The sequence below is a fragment of the Cavia porcellus genome, unplaced genomic scaffold (genome assembly GCF_034190915.1).
Source record: "Cavia porcellus strain 051 isolate PalLab524CR breed Dunkin Hartley unplaced genomic scaffold, mCavPor4.1 scaffold_27, whole genome shotgun sequence".
NCBI lineage: Eukaryota > Metazoa > Chordata > Mammalia > Rodentia > Caviidae > Cavia > Cavia porcellus.
The window spans coordinates 49,740,831-49,761,813 of record NW_026947510.1 but is presented as its reverse complement, the minus strand read 5'-3'; the positions used below and the strand labels follow the sequence as shown (position 1 = coordinate 49,761,813).

General features: G+C 39.5%; 1 pseudogene; it reads right to left on the bottom strand.

Annotated features, from left to right (window-relative positions):
• Positions 1-12,828: 12,828 nt before the first annotated feature.
• Positions 12,829-12,935, bottom strand: LOC111757046 (small nucleolar RNA SNORA2/SNORA34 family; annotated as a pseudogene).
• Between the last annotated feature and the right edge of the window lie 8,048 nt (positions 12,936-20,983).

Here is a 20,983-nt window from a genome sequence, read left to right as displayed (position 1 = left end):
TAAAATGCTATTTCAAGAAGCCAGAGTATATACTCCAATTAAATTAACTAGGTGCTAAATAGTTCAAGCTTAAATTACTCAGGAAATTGTCATGATCCACCACAATTCAAATAGCTACACACCACTACTACTGCTTATCTTGAAATTAAATTTCAAGAACTTATAGATGGGAATTTTCTTTAAATGCTTTTTTATCAGTAAAGCATTTTATTTTTTTTCAGGAACTAGCTTTCAGGGTACAATTCAAAACCTCCATTTTCCAGCTAGTCAGTGTTACAGGACGTATATAAAATATTTACAAGGCCTATTTCATGCCACCAAACTGCTCTGGATGTTGAAAAGTGATGAGCTGCCTTCTTCCTATGCCAAAGCCACTGACTGCATTGAAGAAAAAGTTCCCAGAGATCTATTTATATTCCAGGTCCATAAATTATTACACAGAATGTTTACACCGTGACGTGCCACATGGAATCCTGATTCATTAGATTCACAAGTGGCTAAGAAAGTCACTTTGTCAGCCAGAAACACCCTGCATTATTGTTCCTCTTTCTTATGGACCATATTGTCATATGCACCTTCTAGATAGTGTTCCTTGTTGTTCAGGTACTAGCAAAATTTAACTTGATAATTCTGAGTTTGCAGAGAAGAAGAAAATTGGTATGATTGGAGTTGTTTTTCTATTTTTTCCAGAGTATTCTATTGTGGTCTAACCTAGAATACTATTTTGCTTTCTGATCTTTTATTTTTAAGTATAATAGCTCATCTCTAGACTAGCTATAATTTGTACTAGGAACCATTCAAGTCATCACTATTTCAGTTTGATTTACTAGTTTCATATGTGAAAATTATCTTAATATAAAATGACCTTCAATCCCTGCTTAAGTACATTCAGCTTTCTGTATCTATAGGTCAGGAAACTGCAAATTTGAACAAGTTTGAATTGAAAATATTCAGGGAAAAAACTGTATCTATACCGAATGTGCAGACATTTTTTTTTTTTTTTTTTGCATTTTCGTTGAATTACACAGAACAGCAATCATCCACAGAGCATTTATATTGCTTAGGTATTTACAAGTAATCTGGAGATGCCTTAATTACAACAGGGTACCAGTAGGCTATAAACAAATATTACACCATTTTATAAAGGGGACTTAAGCATCTATCTGTGGGGGGACGAGGGGCTAGAACCAAGCCCCTGGGGATACTGAGGGACCACTGTAGAAGAGAAGGAAGAAGGTCACCACATTTGTCACCTCACCTATCAGGGTAGAGGTAACTAAGCAGGCCTAATTCCTACACTCCCCCCCCCCCAGCTACCATGTCAGTACGGCAGATTTAAGTACAGGAAGCATTTTATGGGAATTTTATACATGGGTTAAGTTTTTCTCCAAACCTCTGTTTTAAAACATCTTATCTTTAGGGTGGATAATTATTTCTTCAAGGTTTTTAACAGTGTCTTCAAATATATTCTTACTTTTTAAATGATTCACTGAAAACATGAGCTTAATAACTAAATAATAGTTTTTTAAGATAGTTGGTTCCAGTCCCTGCTAAATAATGCCCTTAAAGCATAGATGCCTTCTTCAATGAAAGAAAACTCTTGAGGTCGTTAGCTTACTCTAGAATTTGTTTTAATGTGAAAAATCAGTTTGGACTGAGCTCCTGCCCTTCCTTCCCTGTTTGTCCCCCTGCTCCCCAGGGACCAAGAAAAATAAAAATATCTATACTACAAAAGAAATACGCAGTTGACTCAACCTTAAAAAGTAAGCGACGGTTGAAAATTTTCTTTCTCTGTAGAACAATATTAAGACAAATAATTTGCAAAAATATCTTCCAAAATCAACAGAGCATAGACTGTTGATATATAGTCACACTGATCTTCTGCTAAGTATTTATATGGCTTTGGGGACTATCAGTTTTTGTGTTCTTCTTAAATGATCTATCACACTTCCTATCTATCTTTTATTTTGCTTTTTGTTTTTTATTTTGGACTCATAAGGGAAAGCATCTGTTATTTAAGCTTCTGTGCTGATGTTTCACTTACTATGGTCTCAAGGGACATCCATTTTCCTACAAATGACTCAAGTTAATTTTTCTTTAATAGTAGCACTCCATTGTGTGCAAAAACTACATTTTCTTTATTCATTCATCTGTCTGCTTCCAACATTTAGTGGCTATGAATTGTGCTACTATAAACACAGGTATGCATGTGTCAATGTAATATAATTCCTTTGGGAGGATACCTAGAATAGCAAAAGTACAGACTAGAAATTATATTACAAAGCTACAACAATAAAAACAGCATGTACTGTCCGGCACAAAAATAGACATGAGGAACAATGGATGGAACAGAACACAGGGTACAGAAACAACCACAAGCACATTCTACTATTTGATCTTTGACAAAGGGGACAAAAACATACACTAGAGGAAAGATAGCTTCTTTAAGAAGCAGTTCTGGGAAAACTGACTCCCCACATGTAGCAGACTGAACCCAGAACCATATTTCTAGAGCTAAATATGAACACAAAAACACTTACCTTGATAGAAGACAAAATAGGTAAAACTTGTGAAGTCATGGACATAAGCAAGGACTTTCGGAACAGAACCCTAGTTGCTCCAGAGTAGTGCTGAAAATCAACAAATGAAACCATATCAAAATTTTTAAAAATCTGCATATAAAAGAAACAACAAAGTAAGACAACCTGCAAAATGTGGGGTCAGCTATTTCACAGATAGAGAACTAATATCTAGAATGTATACAGAACTCCAAAAATTTAGATCACCAAAAATTTTTTTAAACCAAATCAAAAAATGGGCAGCCTAAATGCACAGACAGTTCACAGTGGTACAAACAGCCAATAAATATACGAAGACGTGCTCAGCATCACTGGACGTTAGAGAAATGCAAATTAAAATAACACTGAGACTCCACCTTATGCCAGACAGAATGGACATCATCAAGAAATCAAATAATAACAAATGCTGGAGGGGTGTGGTGGGAGTGTAAACTAGTAGAACCACTTTGGAAATCAGTATGGAGATTCCTCAGAACACTAGAAATTCCATTTGACTGAGTTATTCGCTTCTAGGTATCTTCCTGAAAGAGCTTCAGATATACATATATATATATTTTTTAAACATGATGGGACAGTTAAGAACTCTACTATTGCTAAAAGGCCTGTATTATTTAACTTTGTGTTGCTTCTTTATGTGTCTGATGTTTGTCATGTTGACAGCAACAGCTAAGCAATTGAGGATGATCCTAACAAATGCAATTATGTTTCTTAAGTAATTGTGTTCAAACTCTTCCTCTGAAAGATGATGACAAGCCCATACTTTTAGTCACAAATTCCTTGATGTCAGTCTTTCTCCACATCATATCTATGACTGATCTTTGTGTTTTCTCCCTCTTTACTAAAAGTGTTTTGAAATGTTCCTTAGTCTCAGATTCAAACTACTGCCCTCCATTCTAACTTACACTATGCTGCATTTTTTTTTTCATTTGGGAACCAGGAATTGAACTAGGGAACTCACGCTTGCCAGGCGCCATGTCACTGAGCTATACCTCCAGCATGCTTTAACTATTCTGCACATAGAAGACTTAATTTTACTCTTCACACAGTCTAATGTCCTCTCTCATCCCTCCAGCTGAGCTCATATGTGGGTAAAAATAATAAGACAAGTAATGTACAGAACCTGTCTTTAAAACACCTCCAGAACAGGGATTGTTCATTGCATCCTACAGTTGCTGATGCTGAAAAGCCTTGCGGGCTTGCTCAGCTGGCCACTTGCTTTCAGCTTGTGCCTCCCCAGATGGTCACAGACCATCACTCCTGCTTCTCTGAAGGTCCCCCTACTGTTAGGTTTAGATCTAGAATGCCTCCCCTTCATGTATTTGGGAGGTGATTGGGCCCTCGGGGCACAATCGTGAAATGTGCTATTAAGAAGGAGGTGATCAAAGGAGGTGAGTCGCTGGGGGCAAGACCTGCAGGGGTGCATCTCCTTCCCTGCTCTTTCTGCCTCTCTGTCTCTTGTCTCTGACTCTCTGTCTCTCTCTGTCTCTCTTTGTCTCTCTCTCTCTGTTTTTCTGTCTCTGTCTCTGCATCTGTCTCTCTCTGACTCTCTGTTTCTGTCTCTCTGTCTCTCTCTGTCTCTCTCTGTCTCTCTCTGTCTCTCTCTGTCTCTTTGTCTCTCTCTCCTTCCGGACCACCATAAAGTGAGCAGGTTTTCCATGCTGCTCTCTTCCATGTGCTTGTCTGCCATGCTGCTTCTGCCTTTGACCCAGCTAAGCATAGGCTGTCACTATGAGTCAAAATAAACCTGTCTTCCTAGAAGTGGTGGATGGCAGATATTTTGTCCCAGCGATAAGAAAGTGATTAAGACACCTGCTGTTTTACAAGCCTATTCTCCTCATTCCCAAAGTATCGTATCTTTAAATATCCAGCATCCTAAATATGTGATGGTCACAACTTCCCTATTCAAAGTTTCCTTTTCTGGTGCTTCTCATAGGACATTGGGACTGTAAAAAGATATATTTCAATCATTTCATTTTGCAGCTAATAAGGCAGGATACTAAAATCAACCAGTAATTAACCACAGAGCCAAAATTAAATTACCCAAGGCGCTTTAATTGCAAGCGCCTGGATCTGGATCTGGAGAATCTAGCCTTGGCTCTCACTGATCAAATTCCAGTTTCCAGACAGTTCCACCTGTATGGGGACCCACTCCCGCCAGGTGCCATCACCTTCAGTCGAGTGTAGCTGAAGTACAAACGGTGGCACCTGAAACCTGCAAAGCATTAGCATAGCACTTCTGCAATCCAATTACTCTTCGCTCTTGTTAACCATAAACAAATCCTACTGCATCCTGAAACTGCGTATGATTGGGAAACGGGCCATGTTTTTACAAACAGAATAAGAGTTTGTTTGTTTGTTTGTTTGTTTGTTTGTTTTGGAGAAAAATGAATGTTCTGAATCATCTCGTTGGATATTAAATAACATCATTTTGGTCAAGATTTTAGCCTTTTTGAGCCTCCTCGGTTATTATTTTGCTTAACTACCATAGTTGCAGGCCTTTTGTTGATCCTCTCTGGCAGACTCGTTGGTAGCACTGATTTTTTAAATCCATTCCATCTTGAAAAGTTCTAGGCCTCCTTCGCGCCCTTACTTCTGTCCTCTCAGAACTTCTACCCCCATCTCGTGGAAACATTAGGCCCGACCAGTATTGTACCCTCAAAATATTTCCAAAGCCTTCACCAGGAACAAAACGCGGTGTATTTATTTTAGCTTTCCATCAGAGACTTATCTACTGCAGTCAGCTCCTGAGTCTGAGTCTGCCGTGTTTGTTCAGAGACAAGGCCACGGTGGCTTCAGTTCTTATTGGTATTCATAAGCATTCCTCCTGACTTGTAATGCTAGACGTTTGTATAGCATTTCATGGCTTTTACATTATCTTATTTGAGCTTGTGTGCAAGTCAGGGCTGAACTTATCTCCAGTTTATGGGTGAAGAAACTTTAGCTCAGGGAGATTAAGTAACTTACCTAGAGTCAGTAGTACAAGGCAGAGTTTAGATCTCAGCCTAGTGCCAACAGTCTCCCCACTACTGTGCCAAGTTTAAAGATAGTCTTTGTTTGATTGTCCCTCCTCCAGCTTGTCTGACAGGGAAAGAAAAAACAAAGCCTTAAAAAGTGGAACTAGAAATATTTTCATCACAAAAGGACTTGGCTACTCTGAGAATCTCAAGTCTGTTCCATAATGCAAACAAGAATCCGGTCTCACTTCCAAAATTGCTAATTTGACAGAATGCCAATTATTGTAAGAAACGCAAGCAAATCAAAGTTCAACCTCTGAGGTCTTTGCTTTGCTAATCACATTTCTATGCAGCAACTGATTAAAAACAGGCAATGTATTCGGAGTCATGGCTCTCAAAATGCTTTCTTTGCTTAATGTTTTGCTAAGACTGTGTAGGAGTTCTATTGTGTGACTAATGGGCAGTACGTGTGGGTGATACCACACAACGCTGCAGAAATAGAACTTTCCACAAGTTAGAGAACACTGGAAAAGCCAGGTAATTTTCCTATGTGACTGTCACCTGCCATGAACTGGCAGACTCACTGGGAAGCACTGGGGATTCTGGGATAAAGAATCAAAAGGCTGGTTCTGGTTATATATCACCAGCCCTGACGTCAAGAGTATTCGATTGCTTAGAAATCTAGAGAGAATATGCAACCTTGTTAACACAGGGTATTAAATTCATAACCACTAAAACTTCTTATACTGTATATAGGAGGCCCTGCTAATGAAGTTCTGGTGATGAATCGGTCTACGAATAAAGCCATTCGCTCACACCTTCATCCTCCTGAGTGGTCCACACTGCACTCTCTATCCATGGGATCTCCTCCTAGTCCTCCCAACACCCCTCTAGATGAGAATGTCCCATGACACTTTCTCCTGGGCCCAGTTTTTATGAATGAGGAACCAGGATTTAATAGTCCAGAAAGAGGGACCAATATTTAACATTCTTCACCGTGAAAACTTGCTAAAGAAATTTTTGAAAATCTAACTGCTACCACTTCTGATATCAGTGTTTTATATCTATGATTTGTAATAATTTTTTCAATTGTATATGTATAATTATCTTCCTCATCTCAGCCCCCAAAATGATATGTTAATTTCCAGAATTCTTCAGTGAATTGAAATTTCATCAATGTTTTGTTTTCACAACAATCTTCCTTTAAATTATTCATGACTGACTAACGAAATAATTAAGTTGCCTAGGAATCAAAAGGCCCTCTGTAGCATAAATCACCACTGAATTGCAACCTAAATAGTACGCATCTTACAGAATTGAGTCAGCAGGAGAAAAAAATAAGCCTTTCACTTTGGCAAAAGTTGACATAACTCATAAATAATTTTCTACCTGTCGCAGTTGACCTATATTTATATACATATAAATATAAGGCCTGGTACTTCCAGGTCATAATTTAAAATTAACTGAATTGAATGACTCAATACCTCAGTTTTATAAGTCTGTAGCATATTTTTCAGTCTGAGTGATATTTTTTAAATTTTACTTAATTTTTTTTATTTTTTAATTTTTAATTTTTTAAATTTTATTTAAAGAAAGTTTTATCTAAACAAAACAGAAAATGGGTAGAAATAATACATACCTTCAGAGAAAAAAATAAACAGTAAGAAATCACTAGTTGATGTTTACATATTGTTTTACAAATGGTTGTTCAAGATACAAAAATGGATAATGTAAAGTGGAATTCAAACAGCGAGACTGCAACCAGTTCTGTTCAACTATCCAACAAAAACTTAGAAATATGGTTATCAATCCTATACACTTAAACATACATGCAGTTATCCATATCTTCAATTATGTTGAGATTGAATAAACAAAAATAGGCTAATATCACTCTGAACAAAGAATAATACTATTGCTGGGTTTCACATTATGACCCTCCAGGATCAGCACTGGGTATTTTAGTGTCTCTTTTTCTTCAGAGTATCTGTTCATTTCATCATGTGTCATAAGATCTGTTCTCATAAACTGTTTATAGATTCTACACATGCCTATCATGTGTAGAATCTATAATTATCTACAATTCTTATCATGTATTTCCTTTCTGTATTGGAGAAACAAAACAAAACAAGGCAAAACAAAACATATTCCTATAAACACATCAAACAAAATAAACCTTTGTAGTTCCTTTGTTTCTTCATTCACATTTTTTATTCTCAAGTTATAGATCCTTTTGTTGTCTTCTAGCTTTTCTATTGTTACTGCTTATTTCCTTGTTTTTTTTTTTTTACAAAGTTTTCCCTTTCATACTCCCACATTGCAAAATTGTCCTCCAGTTTGGATAATCTATCCTTAGTTTCTTTCAAGCTGATTTACCATCTTTCCATAGAGTTTTAAGTTTTCTGGTGATCTCTTTGAATCTGCTTCATGTATTCTATATTTTTTTATATTCGTCACCAAATCATTCTCTCCTTTGTTTGAGTTCCTCCCTTCTTCCATCTGTGACTGCTTGAAGGGTGCTTAGTATCTTTTTTATTAATCTTCTTATATCTTGCTTTATTTGGCTAAATATTTCACTTTTGGACTCCTATGAGGTCCCAAATATATATCTTTATGTGCACTGGTGCCGTGTCTGATATTGCATGTTTGCTGTTCTCATTCTCCTTTGTATTTACCTATCTTGGGTCAATGTTCTCAGGGTTGGGTTGTTGTTGCTTCCTCTTTCCATCTTTTTTGCTTCTTCCAGGAGGCCCCAGTTTCTTTCTTTGTTGGTTACAATTCTTCTGAAGTGCGCTGGCTAGATGACCCTTCCCACTGTTGTGTGCTAGTGAGTTGCAGACAGGGACAGCGTATGCTGGCCCCTTCCCTCCGGATCAGTCAAGCTGCTGTGGCCTGCACTGTATTAATTTGTGCTGCCTCCCCTCTGGATCAGTCCAACTTCTGAGGCTTCACTGGGTTAGTGTGCACCACCACTATAGGGACTTGATTTTGGGTAACCTACTGGGTCTCAACCAGGTCATGTGACCCAGGCTCACTCCACCAATCCCATTTGGGAAGGGAACAACTGACTGAAGTCACTGCTGCCTCTTGTACTTTTCAGTCCTGCCCAGTCCCAGAATGTCATCCACCAGAGGCCCCCTATTTATGGAATGGTTCCACTCCCATCACTTACCACAGGTCAATGTAAGTACCCTGCCAACTCAGCTCTGCATTCGGTTCGCCAGTCCCCGAACTCAATGTAACTGTGCCTCCAGTGAGTCGAAGTGGTGGGACCTCAGACGGCTCGGCAAGTAATGGTGGGACCTCGGCAAGTCATGGTGGGACCTCGGCAAGTCATGGTGGGACCTCAAGTTGCAGCAGGACCTCGGATGGTCGCCAAGTCACCTTAATTTCTTCTTGGGACAAGAGAATTCATCTCCCTCTGTTTGGGACTCCCTGACCGGTGCAGCCCCCACAATGAGACAGAGGATGCTCTTGTGGGTAACAGGAAACTGCCGCTTTATTGTTGCGGGTTCTGGCTTATATATCTGACTGTGGCCAATCAGGCTGCCACAAGGGCTGCCACGAGGAGGAAGGGCTGGAATGAGACGCGGGCTCTGGCCAATATACCCAGCTGTGGTCAATCAAGGGTTGCCACAGAATCAGCACGGGACGAATACGAAGTGAGCACGGGGTGGCTAATTTGGAGAGGGACATAGCACATTGCGGAAACTGGCGTGGTCCTTAGTCCCGGGTAGGGTATGGTATGTTGAGCGCCTGCGCCCAACAACTACCCACTCTACATTATGTTGAATTCTAAGTTGACTATCTCAGGGAGCCTCTGTAGCCAGTTGTTATCTATCCACCATCTTTGCTCCTCCAATCTCCTGAGTGACATTTCATCATGCATAATCACTTAATTTGTTGTTGCTGTTGTCATCACCATTACTGTGGACAAAACCTTTCTTACTAAGATACAAGTCTAGAACAGCCAGCCTTCATTATGCAGAAGAGGTATTCAGCAGCAAGCAGGAAAATTTTTCTTTTGGAAAAGATAAATTTTTGTGACTTTATGATGACTATTCCTTAAAGAATTTGATAGACTTAGTGGGAAACTTGAAGTGTTTGTTTTTTAAGTAGTTGAGATGATTAGTCAACAGCCAGACAAGTTTTATTTACATGCTACATATCATGAGATTTCAGTCTCTTATTCCCTGCCCAACTGCCATCTGTGTTGTTTCTATGGGTGCATGTTCTGCAAATGCAAGATTGGAGTTATAAATCTTGTGTTCAAACTGATTTTCTGCATAGAAGCTATTTCCTTGAAGTATAGGCTAACTCAGCTTTCTAAAGCAGGGAGAAATTGGTGAGACTAACATGATATAATTAGTTGGAAGTTTTTAGACATACTTATCTCAAATCCAGTCAAATTAGTCTCAACTTCGGATATATAATATTATGTAAAAAATCCTGCAGATAGGAAGTGTCAAACGGACAAAAATGTTTTAATTAAATGATGTGACAGAAGCTGTGTCATGGTAGCACTATGCCTATAATCCCAGCAGTCTAGAAAGCTGAAGTAGGAGGATCACAAATTTAAACCCAACCTGTGCAACTTAGTGAGACCCTTTGTCAAAATAATAAATTGAAAAAGACTGGGGCTATAACTCAATATGAAGACCCTAAGTTCAATTCCCAATACCACCAAAAAACAAAAAATGAAAATAAACAAAACATGACTTAAAAATCTCTGATAAAATCTGATTAGTATTTCCAAGATAGCAAAGAAGTAACATTCCAGTCTAAGCATCTGAGAAGATATCCATTGCTGAACAAGATAATTTCTCAAATACTTTTTGGATTAGAGCAGAAAAGATTGACATAACCCCAGGGTGATAATGCAGAATAAATGTTTTTTAGTTGCTAGACTACACATATCACATTATTTATTCATTCTGCAGACCTTCAGGAGTAGACACACACATTTTCAGAAACTGCTAGTCTCACTTTGTGCCATCTTGTACCATTAAGTATTATTTTTGAGTCACATGTTGGCTAAATTGTGGAGGCTGTTCTGTCTTTTTCATGGTTACTATAGAAACTAAGTAGTCATGATGTTTCAAAGAGACTAGGAGGGAATATAAGAATGTACAATAAAAGTTAACTTATTTCATGGTTTACAATTTCTTCCAGCTGTCTCCATTTGTGTGATTATCACGTTCACATTGGGAGTATAAACATACAACCAAAAGGGCTCTGGTGATGGTCAATAAGAGATCTCAACCCTAATAGACTGCCCTCTTACCCTCTTCCCCCTCCAAGATTTGTAAAAGAAAAACATGAAGCAAGTGGTATGTAAGGGCCAGGTGTTTCCAATTATTTTTCTTCTCTAGATCCAAAACATGTTTCAGTTCAAGTGGTTTCCCTTGTGCTGGAGGAGTTTCAGGGAAATTTCATCTACATACCTTTCACTCATTGGGGCTTCATCAATAAAATGTCTCCTCTTAGCTCTTTACATAATTATGTCTTCCATAGTGGTCAAAAATATAGTATGCTTGACTGTTGCTTATTGTTGTGAAGCATACTCTCATAAAGTGTATGATGTTTCGTCCTTGCAAGACAGACAGAAGTAAATGCTAAGGGTTGAGATTCATAGTGGACTCCTTGTTGACTACATTGCAACAGAGCATTCCAGACAACACCTCAGCTAGCCCCTGTTGAGGGCTGCCAATATTTCTAGAATGGCCTAAGTAGGAGGAGACACACTCAACTCTGCTGGTGTATATTCTCAACTACCTAAATATCTATACACAGCTAAAAGCATTCAGGGATTATACAGGATGTGTATTTGGAGGATTTGTTTTCCTAAATTTCAACAATGCAAGTTATAAGGTGGAGTTCTAAGTTTCAGAAGTCTTAGATTGCAGGTTGAAGTCAGAATGACTAGCTTGGCCACGAGATTAAAATGGGGATCATGAATAATGCCCAGACTTTTTAATTGGGGTAGTGATTTGCCAGATATGTTCACTTCATGAAAATTTCCAAGTTATGTATTTGTGATTTGTTCCCTTTTTGTATGCATGAGTCACACTACAATAAAAAAAGAATCTAGCTTGCTTGATTTATAGAAGAAAACAAAGAAGTCTTAAATTGCAAAGGCTTCACCTTATAGTGCTTGAAATTCGCCACTTTACTAGTGCCATCTGCAAGGTACCTGTAGTATTCTGTTTGTAAATACCCTACAGAAACTGTGATAATTTTCCCATTAACATTTGAGTAATTATTGAGTAATACTTTAGAGAAACAAAGCCATCTACAGATGGAGAAACTAAGTGAATTATAATGAAAAATGCAAAACTATACCTTTTGCTTAATAATCCCAAATAAATAAATATTTAAGCCCCAACCCATACATGCATTCATGCACTATGATTTTGGCAGGAAATAGTGAAAGAAATCATGAAAGAGTAAACACTGTTATGCTGATAAGTGTGTTTAGTTAATTGCCAGTGAGCTTTGAAGAGAGATCCAAATTTTCAGATAGCAATCAGGGATAAAATTCTTGTAGGGGTAAACTCCTACTATTCTTGGAACTTTCTGCAAGTCTAAGTACAGGAGACGTTATTATTTAACATCTGAGAATGTTATAAATTTGTAGTAACAAAATGACTTTGAGCAACATTTTATTTTTTTCCACTTATTTTTATTTTTATTTTAAAGGGGGTAAAATTAAACACAACAAAACAGAACAAAATAGGACATAAGAAAGCAATGTAAGAGATATAAATTTCAAGGCTAGACTACCTGAGATCTTCACTGTCTATCATATTGTGTCTTGTTTTCTTCCAAATAGTTGTCCATGTCTTTGTATACAGAGAATTTATACAAAACAATATAGTATAAAACTGATCCAAACAGAATGAGGAAGGTGTTTTAGGTCTTCAAAACCAGACAACAGGGAAGTCACAAACACCTGTTGCAGAGTCTCTCCTCCTCTTCAAAATAGCTGTCCACGCTTTCATGAATATGAAGTTCAATAAAACAAAACAGGCAAGGGAGAAAGGGGTGGCTTGGTTTCCTGGCACTCAAGGTCCCAGTATGGTGTGGGTCCCAGTAAACACCAGTGGCTCCCATCCTGGGCCACTGTTTCCTGCCACACTCACAGCCACTCCCCAGGTGGGGGAGGGGTTGCTAGGTTTCCCGGTGCTCCAGGTCCCAGCATGGTGCTGGTCCCAATAAACACCGGTGGTTCCTGTCCTGGGCCGCTGCAGCCTGCCATACTCACAGCTGCTCATGGGGTGGGGTGAGGGGTTGCTTCAAGCTGTTTCTTTCTAATGAATTGACCATTTCACTGCCCAAGTTCTCAAATGGCCAACAGACCATAGAAAGACATCTCTTTAGGCTGCCAGCCTTGATTCAGGGCCTGAGGAACATGTTAGGCACAAGGCTTCAGTTAAGCAGGATGCAAAAGTTCCAGAGACCTACTGAACAACACGGTGACAAAATAATAATATATTGTGTACTTGAAAATTACAGAGAATAAATCTTAAATGGTCTCATCACAAAAATCACAAGAGAATCATGTGAAGTGTAAATATATTAATGGATTTAATCATTTTATAATTGTATATATTGCAAAATAACATATTAATCATAAATATAAATGATTGTAAGTGGTCAAGTAGATGTAAGTAAATCTGGGAGGAAAAACAAATACACATTCAGGCCAAATAAATGACTATCACTTGATTATCTATGTTTATAAAAGTGCTGCCATGAATTATCTATGGAGATATTCCATTAGAACATTTCCTATTACTATAACAAAATACCTAAACCAGGCTAACTTTCTAAATGCAACAAGTTTTGGAGACTGAGAGACATGATTTGGAGACTGAAAATCTGGGAGCCTGATTGCTTCAGCATCTTGTGAGGGCTTCATGGCAGATGGCATCACTATGGCGTGGGTGTATGAGAGGGCGAGATCACATTTCATGATAAGAAACCAGAGTAATTCAGAGGTCAGGAACCCAGGATCTTTGCACCAAGTTACATCCTTAATGTGTTGCTGTAATTGTTGTTGTTGTTCAAATTTGAGACTGGCCTCACTAAGTCCCCAAGTTTCCCAAACTGGGTTTGAATTTTCAATCCTCCTGCTTCAGTCTCTCGGATTGTGCGATTACGGGTGTGCACCACCATACCTGGCTAGGCAGGTACACTCTAACTGCAGCACCCTCTTGTGAGCACTAATGCAGAGTTCCATGATGCTACTTTAATCCTTTCCAAGAGCAGGACACTTAGTAATCTGTGAACCTCTTAAAGGTTCAGAACATCTGTCAATATTGTCACACTAGGAACCAAGACTCCAACCACTAGGCAACACACCGAAACCACATCTAAAATCTAACTGATATAGTCATCCATCACATGTTCCTATTCCTTGGATATTGTAAGGACAAACTAATAAAAGTAAACCTTTTTTTTATTTTTCAAGTTTTACTTTCCTAAGTTTACCTTTCTTAGGTTGAAGATAGCTTCAATATGTTGGTTGTCATGAGATTACCAGCTTTCATGATGTAAAACTTTTGGAATTGTTTGAAAAAAATATTATTTGTCCTAATTAGTACTTACTTGTGACCCTAAAAATAGGGGAAAAGTAAATACAATTATAGGCAGGAACCTCAATATCATAAGAAGATAGATTAAACAAAAAAAATCAACAGAGGAAGTAAATAAAATCTTTCAGCAAAAGGACTTACTAGATATCTAAAGAGCAATTCCACCCAACAGATCACATTGTTCTCAAGCACATGAGAAACTTTCTCCAAAATAGACTCTACACTAGCCAATAAAACAATCTTAAATAAATGGAAAGAACTGAAATTATACAGTGCATATTATCAGATCACAGCAATGAAACTAGAAATCAAAAGAAAACAGAAATTATACAAATTCATGGAAACTAATAAAATCCTAAATCAAAAATGGATTACAGAAAAAATCAAGAAAGAAATAAGACAGTTTCTAGAAGTAAACAATATAACATATCAGAACATATGGTACATAATGAAGCTGTCCTAAGAGGAAAATGTATACCTTGAATGCTCAATTGTACGCAGTTAGCAATAAAATGATAACATGCAGATGACAGATCCCAACATAGAAAACCCCAAAATTCCACCAGAACACTCCTTAGAACTAATAACCAAATTTAGAAATGTGGCAAGATATAACCTAAATGAGCAAAAATCAATAACACTCCTGTAAACAATAAAGAACCTACAGAGAAACAATTTGGGGGGGGGTATACACAATAGTACCAACAAAAATTATTTAGAAAGTAACTAAAGAAGTGAAAAATCTCTACAACAAAACTATAGTGTGCTGAAAATTGAAAGGGACATCAGGAAATGGAATTGTTTTGATAGAACCAGTATAATCAAAATGATTTAATGTGGCCCTAATCAAAACACCAAAAGTATTCTTCGCGTAACTTGAAAAGACAATTCCAAAATTTACACAGAATCAGAAGCCTAGAATCACAAGAACAGTTGAATGTAACAGGGACAAAGCAGGAGGCATCATAATTCCAGACTTGACATTATATTACAAAGCATCTGTGATAAAAACAGCATGGTACGGGCACAAATTCAGGCATGAGGATCAATAGAATCTAATAGTGGTTACAGAAACAATCCCAAGAACATTCAACTATTGATTTTTGACTAAGGGACCAAAAACATACAGTAGGTAACCTCTTGAATTAATGGTGCTGGGAAAACTGGTTATCCACATCTAGAACAATGAAGCTAGAACAGTATCTTGGGCCATATCAAACTAAAATCAAAATGGATCAGAGAACTAAAATGTTAAAACAGAAACATTTGACCTTCTAAAAGATAAAATAGGCAAGACTCTTTTCTTTTCTTATTCATTGATTTATTTTTGTGCCAGCAATTGAACTCCCTACCTCGTGCTTGCTGGCCAGGCATTTACATCACTGAGCTAAATCTCCAACATAGGTAAAACTCTTAAAGCCAAAGTTTTAGGCAAAGACTTTCTGAACAAAAATCCACTTTCAAAGGAAATTATACTGAGAATTAATGAATAGCATCATATTAAATTAAAAGGTCTAATTTAACAGCAAAAGAAGTAATCATCAGAGTGAAAGGGAAAGTCTTATTTTTGCCAACTATTTTTCATACAGAAAACTAATACCTAGAAAATATAAAGAATTAAAAAATCAGACCCACTCCAAATAAAAGGACCAATCAAAACATAAGCAACTGAAATAGATACTTCTCAGAAGAAGTACAAATGACTAATAAACACATGAAAAATATTCAACGCCATTGGCTATTAGAGAAATGCTGATTAAAACAACACCGAGGTTGTACTTTACTCCATGTTGTAGTCAGGGGTTGTGAAGAGAATCATTAGAATCAGGACATGGAGTTTATAATATTGTTTTATGATGGTCACCCAGAGTTGACACAAGAAAATGCAGGAAATCTGTCCACAACACTAAAGACATAGAATATTTAGCCAAGGGTCTGGATCCCACAGCAGTGTCCTACATGAGTCCAGATGAAGACCTAGAGCCCATGACAGTGCCTCACACAAGTCCAACTGGAGGTCTAGAGCCCACAAGAAAGCCTCAAGCCAGTCTCTTTTATGGATCCGTGCTGGGAAGGCCCAAAGGTCAGCAGTGGAAACTAGAGAGTCCTTGCCAGCAGGTGAAGGAAGTATGCTGGAGCTGAGAATTCACACTCACAACAAAGACCAGGGCTGTCCTGAAAATCACCACAGCCATCCTCAGTGACACAGAAGCCCTGAGCTCCTTCAGCGATAAGCACAGTTGAGTACATGCCAGGAAGCAGCGTGAGGAGTTCACCTGGAGACTAAGCACCACATGTCTTCCCCTTCGGAGCCAGGAAGCAATGCTCTATGTGAGGACCAGAGCTTCTCCAACAGAACCAACGGCTCAAACAGCTATGCTAAGAGAACCCACAATGCCTCAACACCTCAATGCACCAACACATCAACACCTAGCTTCTCCTTCTCCACTTCTCTATTTATGCTGGCAACTTTTCTCAGGTAAAGCATCTATGTTCAGCGCCATGCTGATGTAATCCAACTGGTGTTACGTTGACCTCCAGTTTTTAATCCATAACACCCCGGACAGAATGGTCACTGATAGGATTATTTCCAAAAGATGAAAAGTATTTCCAAAAGATGAGAAGTATAAAACAAAAAGAGGCCTTTATTCTGAGAACACAGAGAGAGATGAACGGCACTCTCTGCCACTGGAGTCCGGTGATTTCTCCAGCAGACATGTGGTGTGGGGAGTATGTAAGTAGCCTTGGTTTGGGGTGAAACCTAAGGGGGCATCAGGGATGCATGGGTAGCCCATTGGTCCTAGGTTTCACACCATAGGTAAATCCCCAAGGGCGGGGAAGATGGCATCACAGGTAAATTCCTAGGGGTGGGGGAGATAAGGGCTTCCTGGTTCCAGTTACAGTGTCCGGCCTGGGCCAAAAGCCTTTCATATCCTGTCTTATGATTATTATTATGAAAAGGGGCAAAGATTTCTCTCTTTAACTACTGCCTGCTGGCAGAGGGCACTGTACTGGAGCCTAGGGAAGTCGACGGGATGATGGTTGATGTCCAGGTAGAAGCTAGTGCCAGGTGTTTCAGCCAGGACTTCACTGGTGAATGCACGTATGTTAGACTGGAAAAACAAAGAGACAAGATGTTATGAGGAGACATGGCACTGTCATATTTAAGGACCCAGGTGAGGCAGAAGGAAAGGTGCCTTTGATTTAAACATGTCATTATATCAAGACGATGTTGAGGTAGGAACATTTCCACGGTAAGGCAGAATTCTGAAAATTAAACATGGGGTTAGGAGGAGTGAAATTATGAGAGGTGATTACTCCCCCATCTGAAAGCATAAAAGTTAAGAGATAGGTCGGTAAGGCTTGTCTCTGGTATGCATGATGTTGTAGTCTGTAGGCAATACTGTTAAAGAGTCCTGCTGTAAAAATGATCACTAATAGAATGTAAGGAATTAGGAACCAAAGTGGATAACAAAACATGACTTAGCCTGTTAACTGTGGCTATGAGGCCTTCGTGAAACAGAGACGGGTGGGCAACAGAAGATGAGATGACCGCTCAGAATGATCAGATTTAGGGCTGGAAGGGCACGTCTTAGCCTGAGTGATGTGAAACCAGGATGGCAGTCTAGCAACTTTGATTTAGGCATGGGTCAATGTAACCTGGTTGTATCAGCAGTTTACCTGGTTGTGGGAAAGGCTTTTATGTCTCCTGAAAAAGTATAAACAAAGTGAGAAGACAAAATGTATCTGTCAGTCTTGACCAGGGTTGTCTGACAAATTGGTGAATAAGAAAGGAAGGGGGTGATCTTATATCACTGAGGAGAGGTCCACCAGCAACAACAGGTGGAAGCTGCCGAGGCCTCAGTGTGTCTAAGTGAGCCTGCATAAACACAAGGGAGTGAAAGCATTTTAAGATTTAGGACTGGGACCTGCATGAAATAGGCCCTGTTTATAAATGGCATAGATTGACCATCAATACCCCATCATAGAGACTGAGGACTTAATATAGCAGCCTGAAAACTCAGGAAGAATTCTGTATATATGGCCTCTATGTCCACAAGTATAGAGAATGTCTTACCTGAGAGTTTTAGTGGAACTTGGACTCCGAGACAGACACCCACAAAGGGGGCTGCTGGCCCTGAGCCCCCTCAGTCTTTGGCAGCAATTTTCTGTTGGTGACGAATCTGGCAGTGTCGACATTTCCTGTGAGGGCTAGAAGTTAGGATGGCTTACCCACTCTAGGACAGTCCAGTAGCCCTGGAGTAAGGTCTCAAAGAATGCCAGGATGGGGCACTCTCTTGCCCAATGTCTTCTGCTGCATTTGAGTGTGGTCCATGTGGGGGGAGGCTCCAGGCAGTTCTACCTTGTGTAGGTTTACCTGTCTCAGAACTCCAACTGTCCAAAGTGTTAAAAATATGAAAAACCATATTAAGATCTCGCTAAGGTTTGAAGGTCAAGTTTTGCCTTTTGTTTGGGATTTGGACTACAGTAGAATTAAGTAAGTATGTAGATGTTTAATATTGGCATTTGAGATCAGAGAGTAGGCTTTATCTGGATGGCACACTGCTTTTTTTTATAGAGTGCCACGTGGAATTAAAAAAAAAGGCTTTAGTCTGCCCTCCCCCTTTTGGAGTAAAATCTTAATGAAAACATTTTGCAGTAAAGGTTTACCAATCATGAATAAATCTATGAAAACTGATCTAATACTGTCAAATTTTGAACACATTTACTTTTTTTAAACCTGTTATTTGCAGTAGTATGAACCAAGACAGATAAAATTTTAACAAAACCCTTGTCTTGGAACAGAGCTAGTGATTTCCAGCAAAAAAGGAATTTATAACCTTAGTTGTTAAACAGGAGATTGGAGAAGGCTTTGATTGATAAACAAGGCTGGTAAAATTATCAGGTGGCCAATAACCTTGATTAAATGGTTTGAGAATTGTAATAAAAAATATCATCTTTTGAGTGGAGCTGAATTGTAAAAAAAAAAGCATGCCTGAGCAGAGCCGCTGAGCTGCTGTTTTGCAGCGTACCGGCAGAGCACACCCAGGGTGGAGGTGGGGCGAGCATCAGGATGTAGCACGCAGGGGTGGGCTGGGACTGCCCCTGGAAACGTGTAAGTGGCGGTGACAACGGTGTATGGGAGAGGAAGGGCTGGGACAGCACATGGGGGAGGGGCTGGGAGGTGGCCCTACGCAGCACATGAAGCTGGAACTGCTCTTAGTGTGCGAGGATTAGAAAGCCAATTTAGGAACATAGATGGGTTTTGACCCTCCTGGACCTGTTGTAAAAGTTTGTTGTAGTTAGTGTGCTTGTGAGCAATATTGTTAAGGCCCGCAAGCAGACATTTAATCATCTTATGTAATTTTGTTGAACCTTGTCCATTCTGATAGTTCCAGTTAGGATCTTGTTCTGGCACAGCTACAGGCCCAGGGTCATTATCAGCAGTGTTTGCCTTATGCCTGCGGTCAGCTTCTTCTCATGCTGCTTGCCACAGCTGATTCTGTTCTTGTGAGCTGAGAGTGGTATTTAGAATCACATAAACATCCTTAAAATGTAAATCATACAATTAGTAATAAATTCAAATTGCCTGATATAATTCTGTGGGTCAACAGAGAAGCTACCTAATTTATGGGTAATCTGAGACAGATCAGAAAGGGAAAATAGCACATGTATATTAACAAGTCCCTTGGGGCCAGCTTGCTCCCGAAGTGGCAGCAGAGCTTGAGGAGAAGAATGAGGAGTAGAGGGTCATTGGGCAGCCATCCGTCTGGTAGATGCGTGTGAGAAATTATCTGCAGAGCGGCTACAGAGTGGCTGCCACTCACCCTGGGACGAGGAAACACAGACAGACGGCATTTCACTGTGTGCCTTGCAGTGTGAGAATCACTGTCGGCAGTACAATGAAATGTCATGTGGATCGCAACAGGGCGGCTGTTGCTGTTCACAAGAGAAGCCACAAGGGGGCGCCCATTGACCATGAGTTCCGTCCCAAGATGGCAGCACCCTGTCATGTGGCAGAGGGTTACAACATGGAGAATGTTCCTGGCGCAAGCTGGAACAATCACGCAGCCTGCCAGAAGGACATAGCAACCAAGACCTAGTATGGTGGGCGGGCGGTGAAAATGTGGTAGGGGATAGAGAATTCTCAGGAGAATAAGAAGTCGGAGACTGCAAGAAAGTGCTAACAGAGGGGTTAGAGCCACTGGGAGAGTTATGGGTCCTGGGAGACAGAGGGGAAGTCGATTGCACAGCAGGAGATAACGATGAGGAACCATTTTGGGGTTAGGGAAGTGGCGGCCAGGAAAACACCGGAGGAATGTCGTCAAGTGAATCCTGAGGGCAGGACAGAAAAGTTTGCAGCACGGTAGAATTAGCTAAAAGTATCTGAGCAGGAGCACAAGACTTAATGAGAGATGGGCGTGTTCTCAGAATAAGAAAGACCTGAATATAAGGAAGTTCTAATAACTTTTCGCCAGCCTGACAGAAATCATACAAATTCCTGAGAATGCGGGGGTCAAATATTCCTTCCTTGAGCCAACGATTGCCACTAAGTGGGTAGGTTGGCCAGACCTCCTGGCAGTAAAAAGTTAATTGTTTAGTTTTTATGGTACTTTTAATTTTAAGAGTATGTAAATTGGAAATTAGGCATTGTAAAGGCATCTTTTGGGAGTTAGAAAATACATTTCCCATGACTGATTCAGGCAAGAAATAAGCCGTGGTCCAGAGAACAAGCTGTCACTTTTTTGTGGCACCACACGGTGGCTAAGGTTTCAAAAACTCATATATTCCAGTCGTCACTGAGAGATTTATGAGTGGAATTCACGTGGGGTCAGTAGCAGTTTTGCCCGTGAAA